The sequence below is a fragment of the Pyrus communis genome, chromosome 7, assembly GCF_041283825.1.
Source record: "Pyrus communis isolate YQ-2024b chromosome 7, ASM4128382v1, whole genome shotgun sequence".
NCBI classification, from domain to species: Eukaryota; Viridiplantae; Streptophyta; class Magnoliopsida; order Rosales; family Rosaceae; genus Pyrus; species Pyrus communis.
Window position 1 is genome coordinate 26,826,140 of NC_142571.1, and position 16,024 is coordinate 26,842,163.

Sequence of the window (16,024 nt, forward strand, 5' to 3'; positions counted from 1 at the left end):
TTACTTGCATGTGATACACATTGGAGGGTAGATTGGTAATTTTTCATAAATAAATAGTGTATGAAGTTAACTTTGGATGATAAATTAAACATTAGATTCGCAACTTATATGAAATGTTAAGGGCTTATAGGCAAAAAAAAATGACAATATTACACTCTAAAGTATGTCAAGTGACTTAAATTGATGAAAAATTGCTTTGAATATAAAAATAGGGATGAAATTAGCAATTTTTATGAATTTAGGGACTAATTTTACTGAAAAAAATAATTTAGGGACTTAATTTTAACTGAGGTGATAATTCAAGAACTAAATCAACACTTCACTCTATTTTTAATTCTATTATTTTGCCCTTATATTTTGATTTATATATGCGATTAATGCAATTGAAATATACTTTATATATAATTTTGTGAACAAAAATATTCAGCTGGCGGTTTGGCCATTATTTCAAAAATCTCTGTCCACGACTGAGAAATCGTTCTACAGTGTTCTTGGTCAACAGTGCCCCTTTTCACCCCTCTCCACAACAATTCATGGTTTCGCCACTGAATGCATATATATACACACACGTACTATGTGTATATATGTATATATATAACTACACTTTTGGATTTGGAGGAGGAAGCAGTCATTTGGAACCCTGAATATATCCAAGGCTAATGAAAGGCTTGACTTGTTCGTCTGTCAGTTCTTTGCTCAAATTTCTCTTATTGTATGTACTTGAACCTGGATCCATGCACTTGTACTCTCCGTAGGACACAGTGCTGCAATTTCAAATTATATTATTAACTCTCGAAACTAATTATATGACAATGCTTAATCTTGTACTAATTAACATAATTTGCTTACTTGTCACGTTCGGGGTGGTTATCATTGCTCCAACCGGCAGGGTTAACCACCTCAGTCATGCTGGTGGAAGCATACACCACCTGGGGTCTGACTCTCCAAGCCCTGCCCAAATATGTGCCACTGCCTATCCCAGTTACGTTACAATGAACAAATGACTATCCAGTGTCCTCCGAAGCTGAGTCCCTTGCTTGTGCTGTTATCACTGTTATTCCAGTATCTCCCAGCACATGCAACTCAGTGTTCTGCACCCATCAATTATATGTTATATTATTAGTCACCAACCATCAAGAGTTCAAAACCAATATGACTTGTATAGACAAACAAAAAGATTAACTATATATATCTTCTTGTTAATCCACCCAAATTATGTTTTGAGAAGAGGAAGGGGAACAATCATGGAATGATCCACTGTTTATATGGTGAGATTCACACAACCCACTTCACTAATGTCGTTCTTATATATGACCTAAATTCATACATAATTTCTTTTACGAAGAAAAAGATAATTGTATGACTCAACCATATTTAGCTTTTTTTTTCTCACAACATGTACGTAAAATACACCGTTAATGTGAGACTCGTCCATGTAAGGTTAAAATCGCCGGCTTTATTTGGGAATTATAATGTTAGATAGGGATTGTTTGGGCCCAAAATAATATTGTTGGGCCGAGCAGAAGGTTGTGCTCGGCCCAAGGCTGGGTCAAATGATATGGGCCGAGTGATAAATCCCGGGCCAGTTGGCAGGGTCGGTCGAGTCCTATCCTAAGAAGGAGTAGTCCAGATAAACAGAAAGGGTCGAGGAAGTCCTGGCGCAACTAGGATTCCCGGCCAGCAAAGAATAAAGCCTCGGAAGAGGGGAAAGTTCAAGGTCCTAGTGGGAGTAGGTTTGTTCGAAGTGAAGTTGGAACGAGACAAGGACTCTTAATCCAGATAAGGGTGCGATTCGGTCTCAAGGAATGGGGGGCTATAAATACAAGAAATCATGCAATGTAGAGGACCTTCGATTCAACATACAATTGCCTTGCGCAAAGCCTCTCATACATCTTGAGATTTTTTCCTTTTCTTTTCCGCCAACACACATTCAGTTTGGATAAACAGCACTGTGGAGGCACCCGGTGAACACCTTCAGTTTGGATAAACAACACTATCGCCGTAGAATCAGCCGACCGATGAGCACATTCAGTTTGGATAAACAGCACTGCGTTGAGGCCGACTGGTTACCTATCCAAGTCTCGGCTGAGAAGAGTTTTCGAATCCTTGTTGGCAGAGGTCGCCTTGTTAGCCCTTGTGGCGTAGCAAGGTGTCACAAGTTCGTTATTCGGCGTGCTGGACGCCGAGTGATTTTATGATTGGATACTCACAAGTGAGTTTCAGAGTTCGGCATTCTGACGGCCGAACTACATTCACCATCAAGACCTACATCACCTTTGAGTACTTGTGTCCGTATAGTTTGGTGTCGATTCGACGTGCTTATACTCTTATGAATATAATCACAGTGACCGAATCGGGTGCCGACGATTTGTGAACTTCGCAGAACTAGCAGCCTTGTCTTCAGGCTCTAGAACCAAAAAACCGAGAGTGTTCCTTCCTCGGTCGCAATTGCAAGATAAAGAAGTCAACAACGCGCTCAACGCGACATCAACGAATTTTACTCCTCGACCGAGCTCGGCCGACGAGTTGGCACGCCCCGCATTCAATCGAATGACGTAGTTAGCTTATTAGTTACTCGGCCTGCGCGCCACGTAGGTTTTGTAATTTTTAGAGTCAACATTTTGGCACGCCCAGTGGGACCATTGTGCTAGACCTTTGGAGTTCATGACCATGGAGACACGGTCTGTAAAGAAAAAAACAATCATGGGAAAGTCAACAGCTGACTTACCTGTGCAAGGCCTTGGGTAGGATTTGCACCCGGCAAAAAATTCGATCATTGTTGCGCCACCCGAGGCCACAAGCTCGACACGCCGAGAGAATGAAATCTATCTCGGCGAACAACCTCGCAACTTAGAAGTCCTTAACCAACCAGCATGCATGTTCGTTGAAGGAATAGTGGAAGATTGCGACGACGATGGCGGGGAGGGCTCTGATCCACCAACTAGGTCGTTTCTTCGGAGACGACTCGATGAACAGTATCGACAGGTCGAGCAGTCGATTGGTCAAAAGATGAATGATTACTAGACGCAATACGAAGTAACAACGACACACAGACCAGGATGCTTGAACTACTGGTTAGTAAAGCTTTTGAAGATGGCCAGGTCGGCCAACCTCGGCAGCTTTCTACGAATGTTCCAGTATAAGCCGAGAAAGTTTCCGCCCGGCCACAACCAATCAACTTAGAGAAAAGAGGTGGACCGGGCAATAGATCCGACGGACCAAGCCAGGGAGAAAAAGCTGCTTCCGTAAACATGACCGAGGTCCAGAGAATGATTGACTCGGCCCTAAAGAAGGGACCGAAGTTTCCAAAATTCATCCATCCATACCCGGCTTATGTAGAGAGGTTTGAATACCCGCGAGGTTTCAAGATCCCTGATTTCAGTCTTTTCGTCGGAGAATCGTCTTTATCCTCATTGGAACATGTGGCTCGGTTCACGGCGCAGTGTGGAGACGTCAATAGCGACTTCTACAAATTACGGCTGTTTAATTTTTCATTGACAGGCTCAGCTTTCGCTTGGTACATTAATCTCCCACCAAACTCTGTACAGAGTTGGGAAGAATTAGTCGAGAAATTCCATGAGCAAATCTATCGGTCGGGGATGGAAATGTCCGTATCATCGTTGGCCAGGATGGCTCAAGCGTCCGACGAATCTCCAATGGAATACCTAACAAGGTTTAAGTCAGCCAGGAATTGGTGTCGAGTACCTCTCCCCGAAGTGGAATTCGTCAGGATCGCCCTCAACGGATTGGACGTGGAATACAAAAAGAAGTTTCTGAGGGAAAATATTCGAGATATGTACGAACTTGCTCAACACGTTGAGCAGTATGATTATTTGCTCCGAGAAGAAAAGATATCAAAGTCACCATCCCGGGGAATGTTGTATAAGAATCCCACGGTTAGCTATGGATTGGCCGAAAGCGAGGATCCTTAGTATGCTAGTGTGGACGCGGCCGAGATAGTAATAGATAAACCTTATGTCTACAAGGCATTAGCTCAAGTTAGTTCCAAAGACACCAAGACCCGTTCGGCCGCCGAGGAAATGAGTAAAACATCAAAAGTATACACTTTCGATATCACCAAAGCCGATGCAATTTTTGATCAATTATTGGCAGCAAAAATCATCAAGCTTCGGTCGGGGCACACTATCCCTAAGGCCGACGAATTAAAGGGCAAGATATACTGCAAGTATCATAATTCTAATAAGCACGCAACCAATAATTGTGTTGTATTCCGAGACACGATTCAAAGTTGGATCGAGAAAGGAAAGTTAAAATTCCCAGAGAAGCAGATGGCGGTCGACGTCAATCATTTCCCCTCAACAACAATTGGTATGGTGGAGGCTCATCTCCCTAAAAACAAAGGAAAAGGGAAGGCTGAAAACGGCCCGGTGCAGCATGTCCGTAAGCAGAATGGTCAACCACGACTGAAGATTGATTTGTTTTCAAATGCACCACCAACAGAACGCTTGGGGCCACCCATCGACGAGCCTATGACGGGGTCAAGTTCCGAGGAAACTCATGAATCAATGGTGTTATGCAACCATTGTAAAACACCGGTCGAACCTAGGAAGAAGACATATTCGACACCATCTACGACCCCTACAACATCGCCAAGGGGACTTGGTAATGGTCCACGATGCCAAGTGTTTGAGAGACTCGGCCCACAGGTACGACCAAAAGACCAGGCCTCGGTCAGGCGGTGTCTTGACTTTGACGCACCTTTCTATAACGAGGATTATTACTCGCGCAATGCCAGCAGTTTGGGCTCACCAGCCAATCGAAAAACGTTCAAACCACCCAAGACATCGGATCAACGCTGGTACAGTTACAATTCTCCGACTGGCCTATATACGGCGTTGTCTAAATCTCAAAAACGTCGTCGCCAACAGATAGATTGCATGGCTCGACGACGAGAAGTGCAGGCCAACCCTGCCAACCGGTGGCAACCAAAAGAGGTCGTGGAAAGCATTAGTGAGCGGCCAACCCCGACTATCATGACCGAGTTACTCGAAGGGAAAAAGGTAGCGGCTCCCAACTTTGAGACCACTATTGAAGAGTCTGAGAAACGTATCAAGCTTCTTCTCCGGCCTGGGGAAACGAGAGCTCGTCTCGAGCATTTTAGACAAGAGGCCGAAAGAAAACTTTCTCCGTTACCACCGCTCGAGCCGTTCATCAAAATACGACGCAATCTACACCCTCTATTCCTCGGTGACTCCTTGGAGTACATGCGGGAGTTTCATAAGAAACATTCCGCCAATGACTTATACGGATTACCCAAGGCGTGTCAGGAAGCCCTCGACCTAGCACTAACTTGCCCTGATGCCGAGCAAATTATCCAGAAAACTTCCGACCCAACAATAAAAGCTAGATTCCAACATATACGGGAGGCTCGGGCCGTATATCATTTTGAAGTTTTCTCGAGGACCTTCAGCATTTGCGATATCATTTTGAATTACATTTTTCTCTCGGGGACCTTCAGCATTTACGATATCATTTTGAAGTTTTCTCGGCTGTATCTCTCTTCGGCTTCACGGCCGATAAGGAAAAAAAGGTGGCGCGTTTGGATGCGTATCTAGACACGAGGAACGCCCGCATCGCCTACGAAGAACAAGCCCGCAAAATACAGGACCAGAGTAAATCTTCGACAGTAAACCTGATCGAAGAAGACTGCCAGAATAAGATAGACTCGGTCAAAACGCCTCAGCAGCCGGTTCCTACAGAGACACTCCAAAGTCAAATTGAGGATGATCTGACGACTGATACCATGGTTACTTCTGTAGAAGACGACGACCACGATCCGATGGGTCCCTTGGTCCTCGAACATATGGAGATTAATATGGTCCACGTCCTGCCAGCTGAGTTCCAACCAAGTACTCATCAGTCAAATTTCTTGGATGGGGACGTAGTTGCTGAAGAAGCAACACAAGTGGATCTCGTCACAAACGACGACGATAGGGAAGTCCGAAACAATGACAACCTTAAGGCAGCTTTGGCCAAACTATTCCCCCGTTCACCCTTGGTTAATCTCCAACATCTAAAGCCATTATACGTTACGGCTCATATCGAAGGATTTCTCATTTCTAAAGTGTTTGTCGACTGTGGGGCCACGGTCAACATTATGCCAATGTCCGTCATGAAGGCCTTACGCTGTTCTGATAACGAGCTCATACCGTCAGGTATAACAATGAGCAGCTTCATCGGCGACAAGTCTCAGACCAAAGGAGTACTCCCGTTGGAAGTCAGCATTGCCGGTCGTCACCACATGACGACATTCTTTATAATTGACTCCAAGACCGACTATAACGCATTACTCGGCCGCGATTGGATCCACCAAACCAGTTGCATTCCTTCGTCACTATACCAAGTCCTCATCTTTTGGGATGGCAAGTTGGTCGTAGTGCACCTAGTCGATAATCAGCCATTTGAAACCAACATGATTCAGGCTCGCTATTACGATGATCACGTCGGCTATATCACCCTCCAAGGTTTTAATGAGGATGGGCGGCCGACGAGAATTTCGGTACAGAAAGTTATTGAGGTCGGTGCCAAGACTGTCCAACAGGATTCGGCGAGACTTGGCTTGGCAGATTTACTCACCAATGCCGATGATTGACGCCACCCACCAAGAAAGGCGTAAGGTTGCGGTTTCATCAACAATGGAACGTCTGCTGGCCCATTGGTACGCCATTGCCAAGCAACCAAATTCCAGCATCAACTTAGTCGAATTTTTGGCCAAAGCAGATAACGGCCCCGTTCTATCTTTTGATAAAGTTCCTGCCGCACCAGCCGAACTCAAAGACAGTCGGCCCTAGGTTAAGGATCCATTGGAGGAAATCAACGTGGGCACAGTCGATGATCCTCGAACGTTGTTTATCAGCGCGTTACTACCACCGTCTATGAAGGTTGAGCTCTGTAAGTTACTCCAGGAATTTAAAGATTGCTTCACGTGGAACTATCATGAAATGCCATGCCTTGATCGAAACCTTGTCAAACATGAGCTACGCATCAAGGACGGGTGCAAGCCGTTTCACCAACCCCCACGCCGGTTTTCGACCGAAGTACAACTTGGCATCAAGGACGAATTAGTTCAGCTTCTGAAAGCTGGGTTTATTAGGACCGCTCGGTATGTCAAATGGTTGGCCAATATCGTCCCGCTGTTAAAGAAAAGTGGTGCCCTTCGCATTTGCATCGATTTCCGTAACCTAAATCTGGCCACTCCCAAGGATGAATACACAATGCTCATCTCAGACTTGCTAATTGATGCGGCAGCTAATCATGAATTGCTATCCTTCATGGACGGCCATGCTGGTTACAACCAGATCTTTATCGCCGAAGCCGATGTCCACAAGACGGCTTTCCACTGCCCGGGGGCACTCGGTACTTATGAATGGGTAGTCATGCTTTTCGGCCTGAAGAATGTCGGCGCCACATACCAACGAGCCATGAACACGATATTCCACGACTTAATCGGTACAATCGTCGAAGTTTATATTGATGATGTAGTGGTAAAATCTAAGCGCCACCAAACGCACCTGGATGATCTGCGGCAAGCGTTCCTTCCCATGCACAAAAATAGTCTCAAAATGAACCCGGCCAAGTGTGCCTTTGGCGTTTCGACCGGTAATTTCTTAGGGTTTTTGGTGCACCATCGTGGCATCGAAGTCGACGAAAATAAAGCCCGCACAATCATTAGCGCCCCACCTTCGACAACAAAGAAACAGCTCCAGTCATTACTCGGGAAGATAAATTTCCTTCGCCGCTTCATCGCCAATTCGGCCGGTAAGATGAAGGCATTTTCTACGCTCCTCAAACTTAAGGATTCCGACAAGTTCGAATGGCGCGACGAGCACCAAACGGCATTTACGCAAATCAAGGTGGCCCTTTCCACACCACCGTGCTAATTCTACCGTGTCGCGGCAAACCCCTTAAACTGTACATTTCTGCAGCCGCTGAATCCATTGGTTGTCTCCTCACGCAAGATAACAATGTAGGGCGTGAACAAGATATCTTTTATCTCAGTCGTAATCTGAATTCGCCGGAGCTCAATTATTCACCTGTCGAAAAACTTTGCTTAGCGTTGTTTTTCGCCGCATCAAAACTTCGACCTCGGCTGGTGTTGGTATTGCCATTCAGTCACCCGACCACTGTCGCTGGTATTTTTCTCTCAAGTTGGATTTCAGCTATACAAATAATTAGGCCGAATATGAAGCCCTCATCATCGGCCTCCACGTTTTGCACGATTTACGGGCACCCCGCGTTCTAGTCCTCGGTGATTCTGAACTTGTGATTAACCAACTCAACTGCATGTTTCGTTGCATGAGTTGTACTTTAGCGCCCTATCACATGGTCGCTACCTACCTGGCCGAGTCATTTGAACGGATCACATTTGAACATATCTCACGTATTCACAACACAGACACCGACGAAATTGCCCATATCGCCTCCGGAGCACAACTCACAGGGGGCAAGCTAGGCCGGGTAACACCCACAAGTCTGCGATTATACCCAGCCTTGGTCAATCAGCAAACTCTCCAGCGCATGCACGTAATACGCACAAGGGTGATGTCACTCCCATCCCTACTAGAACGGGGAGATCCCGTAGAAATATGTGTTGTCGAGGTAGAACCAGATGATTGGAGAAAGACGATGCTACGATACCTCGATAACCCCGATGGAAAACACGATCGGAGAACGAAGGTACTCGCCACCAATTATGTGTCCTACCAAAATGAATTATACCGCAAGGGTGAGGACGGGCTACTACTATTATACCTCGGCTCACACGAGGCTGCCCAAGCAATGGCCGAGGTACATGAAGGAATTTGTGGGGCTCACCAATCAGGACGAAAGATATGCTAGTTGCTTCGACAACACGGTTATTTTTGGCCCAGTATATTAAAGGACTGCATCGAATATGCCCGAAGATGCGTACAGTGCCAAATTCATGGACCCGTGCAAAGAGCCCCGGCCGAATTACTCCACTCGATTACTAAACCATGGCCGTTTAGAGGATGGGCAATGGACGTCATTGGCCAAATCACGCCATCTTCGGGGGCGGCAAAACATGCGTGGATAATAGTAGCAACTGACTATTTCACTAAGTGGGTCGAGGCTAGGTCATACGCCGAACTAACAACCAAAGAGGTATGCAATTTCATAGAGGAAAATATCGTGACTAGATTCGGCGTGCCAGAAACGATCATAACCGACAATGGCACCATATTCACGGCCGACAGGTTTAAGGAATACGCGGCAAGTCTGAATATCCGACTTGAGCAATCTACACCGTACTACCCACAGGCAAACGGGCAGGCTGAGGCAAGCAATAAAGTGTTGATCGGCATTCTCGAAAAAACGATAAGAGAAAGGCTTGGGATGTGGCATTTGAAGTTAAACGAAGCATTATGGGCATATCGAACTTCACCTCGGTCGGCCACTGGAACGACTCCTTATGCGTTAACTTATGGACATGACGCTATGTTACCAGTCGAGTTGAGTATAAACTCATTACGAGTAATCGAGCAAAGTAGTTTGTTTAGCGTCGAATATAGTCAAGCTATTGCACAAGAATTAGAAGACTTGGAAGAAAATTGGATCGACGCGGGTAACTTGTTAATAGCACAGAAGAAGATTGCCGAGCGAGCGTATAACCAACGCGTCAGACAAAAAACGTTCGGCGAAGGAGAATTAGTTTGGCAAGCGATGTTGCCTGTTGGGATTAAAGACCCCCGGTCTGGAAAATGGTCACCGAATTGGGAAGGGCCATTCATTGTTCACAAGGTTCTCGGCAATGGGGCATATCATCTCAGAGATCGGACGGGTTTAATTCACAAATTGCCGATTAATGGAAAATTTTTAAAGAAGTACTATCCAGTCACATGGGAGATGCAAGAATAAATACCATTGTGTTAATAGCAAGAATAAAATATCATTGTATTAATGACGAGAAAACGGATACAAAATAATTGTCTAGGGGGTCGAAGGAAGGAAAGTCTCGATAGCAGCTTTTAGCTCCAGCCACTTCACCTCGCTCAAAATTATCTCTGCCTGCCTCGTCTTTTTGTTGAGCTGCAGTTGTTGGATGTGCCGCGCGCCGGCAGTGAAGGCCTTCAGCCGAGCCCTGTTGGCCTCAAAGTCCCTCTCAAGCTCTGAAGCAGCAGCAGACCTTTGCCGTTGAAGTTTAGAAATTTGACACTGGAGGTCGGAGATCCGGCTATTAAACTCGGTTAGCTACGCTTTCTTGGCTTTTATCACCTTCACCTCCGCTCGGCCGGCCTCATGCACGACCTTGGCTGTCTTCAAGTCGTCATCGGCCCGAAAAGCTTGTTCGAAAATATTGAAGTGCCGTCGAGTCCGCTCCAGAAGTTCGGTAAGGTAGGAGATGTTCTCCGTGCTCAGGTAACCGCCGCTGGCGAGGTCGTTTAGACACTCCCTAATGGAGTCGAGACCTTTGCATTGGAGGATTTGAAAGGCGGAGAGGGACAGGAGTTCGTGCAGTTTGACGAGAGCTTGGGCCTCGGGCACAGTCCTCACTGGTTCAGCAGGAGCAGCAGAGGAGCCGGCCTCACCAGTCGTGCTCTAAAGAAGAGCGTCGAGCTCCATTTCCCACGAAGGCTGCACATAAGAGGAGAACTTGTGAAGAAAAATAAGACGTGGTAATATAGTGCATGACAAAAGGATTGTTTTAGACCTGCCGGGAGGAGACTTCGGCCATACCCTCTGGGTCATTGCTCGAACCCAGGGAACTTAATGGCCGAGCCCAATGCCTTAGACCGCTTCTCAATTCACGCGGCCGATGGAGGTTATCTACATTTGATGGCCACGACGGTGGCCAGGAAATATAGACAACGCCTGTCGGCGCATAAAATTGTCGGTGAAATGAACGTTCGGGCACCTGACATTTAATAGTTTTTTAAGAACATGTGTCATGATAAAATCAACGCAAAAGAGATAAGACTTACAAAGGTCGAAAAGACTTCTTACGGACGAATGAGAAGGTCTTCATCCTGCGGATGGATCAGCGTTTCGGCCGTTGCCTCAGGATCGACCAGGGGCCTCTTTCCACGATCCGCCGTAGGGGGACGCGGTTGAACGGTTGCCTCGACCACCGGAGGAGGATGGACAGGAGGAGAGTTGGCTGGTCGAGGGCGACGCTCCAGCGGGATCTCGTCGCTCTCATCACTCTCGACATCCTGAGAAACCCTTTTGTTAGGACTAGAAAGCTAAATAAACAAAAGAATGACGATGGAATCATACCTCTTCTAGAACGACCGACGGTCGCTGGATGGAAGGTGCCTCGACAGGTGCGGCCATCCTCCCCACGGCAGGCGCCGTGGCCGGCCCTGAAGCTGTAGCTGAGATGACGGCCGGATCGGCCATAACCTCAGCCGAAGAGACGGCTGGAGGAATGGGGTCTGCCGGAGCCGGGGCAGTCGGGATAGCAGGAGAGCCGGCAGGTGCAGTTGTCCCCGTGGTGTCACTAGGAACAACATGAATCTCTCGGTCGCCTTTCTTCGCCAACTTCTTGACGCGTTTGGAAGGGCGAGGAACGTCATCCTCCGGCTCGGCGTCTTGATGGGGGCATTTGGCTGATACTGTCCGCCCGGTGGTGATGGTTTTTTTCGTGGAAACCAACTTTTTCTTTACCACCACGGTGACCAGTTCCGTCTTCCTCGACACACGACCCCCTGAAAGAACGAAGTAATTAATAACAAGGGGTAAGTAATTGGAGTACAAAGGGCGGAATGACAATATACCTTGGATCGACTCCTTGGGTTGGGCCGAGGGCGCTGGTCTGGGCTGGTCACCGAAGACTTTGTTTACCACGTCTTTGGCCGAGGCACCGAAGAAGTCGCAGGTGTACTCATCCCACCAATCTCCGAAGGTGTCGTTACCCAAGGATTCAGGAACGGTCGGCCGAAGTCGAAATTTCTTGCACTGATCCTGAAACTCCTGCTCCGTCGTCTTGCATTCCCTCTCGGATGAACCAGAAAGGCGTCCTCGACTCAAGAGGGAACGAGAGGCGAGCAGGGGTACGGGGCAACCTTGGAGGTAGCCAAGCTGCCGGGCGACAAAGTGGGGATGGTAGACCTCCCAGCTGGCTCGGCGGGTATCGCAACCAAGGGGGAGATCGCGAGCCAGTACGAATGACCCCGAGTGTTGACGAAGGTCCGCATCCTCGGTCTTGGCCCACGCTGCCATTGGGAGCCTGATCGAGGTAGGGTACTCCTGGCGCCGGCACACCAGGAACTCGTCGTCCGAAAGGACGTCGAGGCTGAAGAAGTGTTTGAGGACCTCGTCGGCCCGGTGAGGAGGCGCCGGTCGAGAAGCCAGTTGAGGGCCGAGGGCGGCCGAGTGCTGGAAAGTATGAACCTCGGGCCGAAGAGTGGAAAAGTAAACCTGCAGCCAGAGTTGGAAGACCTAGAGGGGTCCGTTCTGGTGCAGGTCAATTTTGTTGATGGTCGTCTCGGCCAAGCAGCGGAAGAGGTTGGCAAGTATAGCCGGGCTAAGCGCCAATGAGCGACCCCTAGCCAGGGCCTGGGCCACCGTCATATTCTCGACCAGGCATTTGTTCGACCTGGTACAACAAATGAATTTATTGTACCAGTAGAAGAGGAAGGCTTCGTGTTCTCCCTTCCTAAGGCTTTCCTCGCCTCGGCCGGCGAAGTGGAGGATGAGAGTGTTGTAGTTGAAGAAGTTTTTATGGAGCTTCTAAACTTCTTCTTTTGAAGGCTCCCGATCGCCTCGGCTGAGTATCCCGACGGCCCGTTCGTCGAACAGCGCTTTTAGATCGAGAAGCGAGGGGCATCCGAAAAGGCCGGCATCGATTAGGAGACCAGATGGAGATGTTCCAAGGATGGCCGAGATGTCGAAGACTGTGGGGCCGAGAGGGCCGAAAGGAAGAATCATGGTGTTGGTGGCCGAACACCATAAAGTCAGGGCTGCCATGAGCAGCTTTCTATCTATGGTAATCTCCATGGTCGAAAGCATGATGTCATCATAGATACCAAGAGCTTTCCATTCTTTGCCGAAGAAGGCGCCCATTCGGTCGACCCAGGCGGCCCAGGCTGCAGTAGTTGAGGGCTAGACCCCTTGAGGCTGCGCCAAGCTCCATTTCGACCAATCAAACCCCTGCATCAAGGGTGTTAAGCACTGCTCCTTGAGAAGGTTAGTGATACGCGACGACACTGTGTCTTTGAAGAGTGGGCCCAGAATCTGGTCAGTGGTGGCCATGTCATTTTCGAAGCGTAGCGTCTTGATGGCGCTCTGATCGATGAAATCCTTGCACTTGTTGCACTCGTCGGAAAGCTTTGAAATGAAGGAGGCCATTGGTAAAGAAGAGAAAATGTGGGTTTAAAAAAGGAGATTACAAAAAGATGAACTTGAGGGCATTCCTTGAACAAGCAGGAGTTTGGGTATTTATAGGCTTTTCAGAAAGAAGACCAAACGTTTGGTATTCGAAAAGCACTAGTTTGCATTAGGGGGAAATTTTACCGGGAAATGGTTCCAATCATTTCAGATATTTTGGGAACTTGTAAGGATAGGATCGAGGTTTTCAAGGATCCAGGACGCACGATTGTGTGCGGCAGCGGTTTTAATGCATTAATGAGGAAGAGACACTTCGGTGGGTGCACGTTTTCGAGGGCCATGATTAAAAGCTATTAGGATCAACAGAGAGTCGACACGTGGCTGTACGTCGGGGGTAACGAGGATAGTGCAATCATGTCTCATAAATGTGCATAGTAATGGTCATCAAAGGAAAATGAAGTCCGAAAAGCAAAAGGTGCTTCCGCTTCTTCAAGCTCGAGGCCCGACCAAAGGTTGACAGTCGGTGACCTCAGAAGCGAGGGGGCAATGTTTGGGCCCAAAATAATATTGTTGAGTTGAGCAAAAGGTTGTGCTCGGCCCAAGGCTGGGTCAAATGATATGGGCCGAGTGATAAATCACGGGCCAATTGGCAGGGTCGATCGAGTTCTATCCTAAGAATGAGTAGTCCAGATAAACAGAAAGGGTCGAGGAAGTCCTGGCACAACTAGGATTCCCGACCGGCAAAGAATAAAGCCTCGAAAGAGGGGAAAGTTCAAGGTCCTAGTGGGAGTAGGTTTGTTCGAAGTGAAGTTGGAACGGGACAAGGACTCCTAATCCAGATAAGGGTGCGATTCGGTCTCAAGGAATGGGGGGCTATAAATACAAGAAATCATGCAATGTAGAGGACCTTCGATTCAACATACAATTGCCATGCGCAAAGCCTCTCATACATCTTGAGATTTTTTCCTTTTCTTTTCCGCCAACACACCTTCAGTTTGGATAAACAGCACTGTGGAGGCACCCGGTGAACACCTTCAGTTTGGATAAACAGCACTGTCGCCGTAGAATCAGCCGACCGAGGAGCACCTTCAGTTTAGATAAACAGCACTATGTCGAGGCCGACTGGTTACCTATCCAAGTCTCGGCTGAGAAGGGTTTTCGAATCCTTGTTGGCAGAGGTCGCCTTGTTAGCCCTTGTGGCATAGCAAGGTGTCACGAGTTCGTTATTCGGCGTGCTGGACGCCGAGTGATTTTATGATTGGATACTCACAAGTGAGTTTCAGAGTTCGGCATTCTGACGGCCGAACTACATTCACCATCAAGACCTACATCACCTTTGAGTACTTGTGTCCGTATAGTCCAGTGTCGATTCGACGTGCTTATACTCTTACGAATATAATCACAGTGACCGAATCGGGCACCGACGATTTGTGAACTTCGCAGAACTAGCAGCCTTGTCTTCAGGCTCTAGAACCCAAAGACCGAGAATGTTCCTTCCTCGGTCGCAGTCGCAAGATAAAGAAGTCAACAACGCGCTCAACGCAACATCAACGAATTTTACTCCTCGGCCGAGCTCGGCCGACGAGTTAGCACGTCCCGCATTCAACCGAAGGACGTAGTTAGCTTATTAGTTACTCGGCATGCGCGCCACGTAAGTTTTGTAATTTTTAGAGTCAATAGGGATGCATTACCAAATAGAGAGACTTTCCACTTCCCCAAATGAAATCCACAGTGCCTTCAATGTAGCAGTCCTTGAACAAATGATTGCCCCTATCATCACAAAGGGTGTCTTGAAATCCAACCAGCTTGCAATTGTACAAGGCTGAATTGTTGCCCGACACCCTCAATGCCACTGCCTGTGCTCCCACTCTTTTCCCATCTGGCCTTGGCGAAGAGTTCTACACAAACCAATCCACCAAGAGAACGTTAATGAAAAATAATTGTATGATGATAATATCACGTGATATGACATAGTTAGTACTTACTTTAATAAGAAGGTCAGTGGCAATAAAGTAGTTAGATTCTGCAATCACTGTAGCACTGTTTACAGTTCCATACTTTTGGGCCGTGCCATCAAATGTCAAATTTGACATGTTTGTTGGAGAACCATATAATGTGACAAATGGTTTATTTCGTGGAATCGTAATTTTTTCGTTGTACTCTCCTCCGCCAATGTGCACAATGACACGTTTGGTGTTCCCGGCCGGAATGCTATTAATAGCGTCAGTAACGGTGTTAAAGTCTCCTTTATCATCTTGCATGACCTTGATGACTGTTTGACCAGCCTCGACTGTCGCAACGGCAGGGTCAAGCGTGCTTTGCCGTTCTGTGTATGGCTTCACATTGTTATTGAACCATGTGTTGATTTGGGAATGGTCGGATGGTATCGGTGTATTGTCGTCCGCTGTGGCAACGGTGGCGGTGAGGAGAATTGTCATAATTAGAGCTGCATGGACGCCCATGCATGTGTTTTTTCCGGCCATTTTATTTTTTGGGGTGCTATTGATTAAAATGGTGAGTAGAAGGTTTTGATTTTATAGTCCACAAAGCATTAGGTGCTTTAAGGTAAAGTGCATGATTAGAGGGGTTATTAATCCAAAATATGTGAGGCTTGGAGAACTTTTCGGATAGTTTGGATGTCGTTTATGTTTGGGATTTCATATCCACCCTTTGTGTTAACTAAACAAAAAAAAAACCACTATCTATGGAAGATACA

General features: G+C 47.3%; 1 pseudogene across 1 annotated transcript; it reads right to left on the bottom strand.

Moving 5' to 3' along the window:
* Positions 1-378: 378 nt before the first annotated feature.
* Positions 379-15,796, bottom strand: LOC137735753 (putative pectinesterase 63; annotated as a pseudogene). The gene is made up of 4 exons (XR_015964564.1): positions 15,294-15,796; positions 15,000-15,206; positions 850-1,091; positions 379-764 (listed from the first exon to the last, which is right to left on the bottom strand). The product of XR_015964564.1 is annotated as a putative pectinesterase 63 (transcript).
* Positions 15,797-16,024: the final 228 nt, after the last annotated feature.